This window comes from Scyliorhinus canicula, chromosome 18 (assembly GCF_902713615.1).
Source record: "Scyliorhinus canicula chromosome 18, sScyCan1.1, whole genome shotgun sequence".
NCBI classification, from domain to species: Eukaryota; Metazoa; Chordata; class Chondrichthyes; order Carcharhiniformes; family Scyliorhinidae; genus Scyliorhinus; species Scyliorhinus canicula.
Genome location: NC_052163.1, coordinates 2,087,511 through 2,092,219, shown reverse-complemented (window position 1 = coordinate 2,092,219; position 4,709 = coordinate 2,087,511). Strand labels below are relative to the sequence as shown.

Below are 4,709 nucleotides of genomic sequence, written 5' to 3'. Positions count from 1 at the left end.
GCCTGACACCCTCCCTACTACCACCTGACACCCTCCCTACCGCCTGACACCCTCCTCTACCGCCTGACACCCTCCCCTACCGCCTGGCACCCTCCCTCCCTACCACCTGACGCCCTCCCTACCACCTGACGCCCTCCCTACCGCCTGACACCCGCTACCGCCTGACACCCTCCTCCCTACTGCCTGACACCCTCCCTACTGCCTGACACCTCCCCTACCGCCTGACACCCTCCCTGCTCCTGGAGTATTCTCACTGCAACTGCCAAGATGGGATGAGAGTGTCCAGACTGGGGAGAGGGGTTTGACAGGAATGGAGGGAGTTTTTATGTATCTAATTAGCTTTTATTTATGAGGGGAGCTTGAAGTAGTGTTGGTGCCCCTCCAGTAACTGCTGGAATTAATCTTGTAGGCATCACAGAGCAGGGGCTACACTGCCTACAGTCACTTGTCCTCTCTTACAGATAGCAACAGTCGTTGGGCTAATCGCAGTGATGGTTGGTCACAGTGAGAGATGGAAGGGAGATTCAGTAGGTCATCGTTGCAGCTCCCTGATTGTAACAAGGTCGTTCAGTAAGAGCAGCTGGTGAGGAGATTGTGTCTCCTTTCAGTAAAACAAACTCCAACTCTTGGAAATTCTGAAGCCTCCCAACTTCTTTATCCTAAACATAAAGTAAAAAAAACTGTTTGAGATGTGACAGGTTTAATGTCAGAACAAAGTCAGGGAACAGGCAATGGGAGAAAAAATAGCAGGGCAGCTGTGAGTTAGGGGGAAGGTAGGAGAGTTAAATAACAAAACGGCCATGGTGTAAGGCCAGGGGAAATGGTAAGGGGACAACTAAAGAAATAAATGTATTTAAACCACCAGCAAATTACAAAAGCAGAATCATTAACATTTCCAACCAAGTTCGATCCCGGCCCTGGGTCACTGTCCGTGTGGAGTTTGCACATTTGCCCCATGTCTGCGTGGGTTTCACCCCCACAACCCAAAGATGTGCAGGATAGGTGGATTGGCCACGCTAAATTGTCCCTTAATGGGATAAAATAATAGAGTATTCTAATTTGTTTTTAAATCATTTCCTGTGTGTAAAAACAAGGTGTGGGGTACATCAGAGTGTTACAGTGAGGGGTGTGGGATATATCAGAGCGTTACAGTGAGGGGTGTGGGGTATATCAGTGTTACAGTGAGGGGTGTGGGGTATATCAGTGTTACAGTGAGGGGTGTGGAGTATATCAGAGTGTTACAGTGAGGGTGTGGAGTATATCAGAGTGTTACAGTGAGGGGTGGGTATATCAGAGTGTTACAGTGAGGGGTGTGGGTATATCAGAGTGTTACAGTGAGGGGTGTGGGTATATCAGAGTGTTACAGTGAGGGGTATATCAGAGTGTTACAGTGAGGGTGTGGTATATCAGAGTGTTACAGTGAGGGGTTGGGATATATCAGAGTGTTACAATGAGGGGTGGGGTATATCAGTGTTACAGGGAGGGGTGTGGGGTATATCAGAGTGTTACAGTGAGGGGTATATCAGAGTGTTACAGTGAGGGGTGCGGGATATATCAAGTGTTACAGTGAGGGGTGTGGGGTATACCAGTGTTTACAGTGAGGGGTGTGGGGTATATCAGTGTTACAGTGAGGGTTGGGGGTACATCACTGTTACAGTAAGGGGTGTGGGGTATATCAGAGTGTTACAGTGAGGGGTGTGGGGTATATGAGTGTTACAGTGAGGGGTATATCAGTGTTACAGTGCGGTGTGGGGTATATCAGAGTGTTACAGTGAGGGGTGTGGGGTATATCAGTGTTACAGTGAGGGGTGTGGGGTATATCAGAGTGTTCCGTGAGGGGTGTGGAGTATATCATCAGTGTTATAGTGAGGGGTATATCAGAGTGTTACAGTGAGGGGTGTGGGGTATATCAGAGTGTTACAGTGAGGGGTGTGGTTATCATTAGGCAGTGAGGGGTGTGGGGTTATCAGAGTGTTACAGTGAGGGGTGTGGGATATATCAGAGCGTTACAGTGAGGGGTTGTGGGATTATCAGAGTGTTACAGTGAGGGGTGGGGTATATCAGAGTGTTACATGTGGGGTATATCAGAGTGTTACTTGAGAGGTGTGGGGTATATCAGTTTACGTGAGGTGGGGATATATTAGAGTGTTACAGTGAGGGGTGTGGGGTATATCAGAGTGTTACAGTGAGGGTGTGGGTATATCAGTGTCAGTGAAGGGGGTGTGGGATATATCAGTGTCAGTGAAGGGGGTGTGGGGTATATCAGTGTTACAGTGAGGGGTGTGAGGTATATCAGAGTTACAGTGAGGGGTGTGGGATATATCAGAGAGTTACAGTGAGGTGTGGGGTATATCAGAGTGTTACAGTGAGGGGTGTGGGATATATCAGAGTGTTACAGTGAGGGTGTGGGGTATATCAGAGTGTCACAGTGAGGGGTGTGGGGTATATCAGAGTTTTACAGTGAGAGGTGTGGGGTATATCAGAGTTACAGTGAGGGACTCGATGGGCCGAATGGCCTTACTTCCACTCCTATGTCTTATGGTCTTATGGTATATAAGAGTGTTACAGTGAGGGTGTGGGATATATCAGAGAGTTACAGTGAGGGGTGTGGATATATCAGAGTGTCACAGTGAGGGGTGTCAGGTATATCAGAGTGTTACATTGAGAGGTGTGGGGTATATCAGAGTGTCACAGTGAGGGGTGTGGTATATCAGAGTGTTACATGTGGGGGTGTGGGGTATATCAGAGTGTTACAGTGAGGGGTGTGGGCTATATCAGTGTTACAGTGAGGGTGTGGGGTATATCAGTGTTACAGTGAGGGGTGTGGGGTATATCAGTGTTACAGTGAGGGTGTGGGGTATATCAGAGTGTTACAGTGAGGGGTGTGGGTATATCAGTGTTACAGTGAGGGTGTGGGGTTATCAGTGTTACAGTGAGGGGTGTGGGTATGTTACAGTGAGGGTGTGGGGTATATTACATTGAGGGTGTGGGGTATATCAGTGTTACAGTGAGGGTGTGGGGTATATCAGTGTTACAGTGAGGGGTGTGGGGTATATCAGAGTGTTACAGTGAGGGGTGTGGGGTATATCAGTGTTACAGTGAGGGGTGTGGGGTATATCAGTGTTACAGTGAGGGGTGGGGGTATATCAGAGTGTTACAGTGAGGGTGTGGGGTATATCAGTGTTACAGTGAGGGGTGTGGGGTATATCAGAATGTTACAGTGAGGGGTGTGGGGTATATCAGAGTGTTACAGTGAGGGATGTGGGGTATATCAGTGTTACAGTGAGGGGTGTGGGGTATATCAGTGTTACAGTGAGGGGTGTGGGGTATATCAGAGTGTTACAGTGAGGGTTGTGGGTATATCATTGTTACAGTGAGGGGTGTGGGTATATCAGTGTTACAGTGAGGGTGAGGGGTATATCAGTGTTACAGTGAGGGGTGGGGGTATATCAGTGTTACAGTGAGGGGTGTGGGGTATATCAGAGTGTTACAGTGAGGGTTGTGGGGTATATCAGAGTGTTACAGTGAGGGGTGTGGGGTATATCAGTGTTACAGTGAGGGGTGTGGGGGTATATCAGAGTGTTACAGTGAGGGGTGTGGGGTATATCAGAGCGTTACAGTGAGGGTGTGGGTATATCAGAGTTACAGTGAGGGGTGTGGGTATATCAGTGTTACAGTGAGGGGTGTGGGGTATATTACAGTGAGGGTGTGGGGTATATTACAGTGAGGGTGTGGGGTATATTACAGTGAGGGTGTGGGTATATTACAGTGAGGGTGTGGGGTATATTACAGTGAGGGTGTGGGGTATATCAGTGTTACAGTGAGGGGTGTGGGGGATATCAGAGTGTTACAGTGAGGGTGTGGGGGTATATCAGTGTTACAGTGAGGGGTGTGTGGGTATATCAGAGCGTTACAGTGAGGGGTGTGGGGTATATTACAGTGAGGGGGTGGGGTATATCAGAGTGTTACAGTGAGGGTGTGGGGTATATCAGAGCGTTACAGTGAGGGGTGTGGGGTATATCAGTTACAGTGAGGGGTGTGGGGTATATCAGAGTGTTACAGTGAGGGGTATATCAGTGTTACAGTGAGGGGTGTGGGGTATATCAGTGTTACAGTGAGGGGTGTGGGGTTATCAGAGAGTTACAGTGAGGGGTGGGGGTATATCAGAGAGTTACAGTGAGGGGTGGGGTATATCAGAGTGTTACAGTGAGGGGTGTGGGGTATATCAGAGTGTTACAGTGAGGGGTGTGGGGTATATCAGAGAGTTACAGTGAGGGTGTGGGGTATATTACAGTGAGGGGTGTGGGGTATATCAGAGAGTTACGTGAGGGTGTGGGGTATATCAGAGTGTTACAGTGAGGGGTGTGGGGTATATCAGTGTTACAGTGAGGGGTGTGGGGTATATCAGTGTTACAGTGAAGGGTGTGGGGTATATCAGAGTTACAGTGAGGGTGTGGGGTATATCAGAGTGTTACAGTGAGGGGTGGGTATATCAGTGTTACAGTGAGGGGTGTGGGTATATCAGAGTGTTACAGTGAAGGTTGTGGTATCAGAGTTCAATGAGTGTGGGGTATATCAGTGTACAGTGAGGGTGTGGGGTATATCAGTGTTACAGTGAGGGGTGTGGGATATATCAGAGTGTTACAGTGAGGGGTGTGGATAATCATGTTCAGTGGTGTGGGGTGTATCAGTGTTACAGTGAGGGGTGT

At 48.7% G+C, this 4,709-nt stretch overlaps 1 protein-coding gene across 2 annotated transcripts in view; it reads right to left on the bottom strand.

The window, feature by feature from the left end:
• Positions 1–383: 383 nt before the first annotated feature.
• The window catches only part of ankrd40 (ankyrin repeat domain 40), a 41,653-nt gene continuing 37,327 nt past the window's right edge, over positions 384–4,709 (bottom strand). Inside the window, exon 6 of one of the 2 annotated variants that reach the window (XM_038777753.1) lies at positions 384–531. The gene's annotated coding sequence lies outside the window, so the exon portion shown is untranslated. Of the gene's footprint in view, positions 536–4,709 lie in introns of both variants that reach the window. The other variant, XM_038777754.1, reaches the window with a different exon arrangement.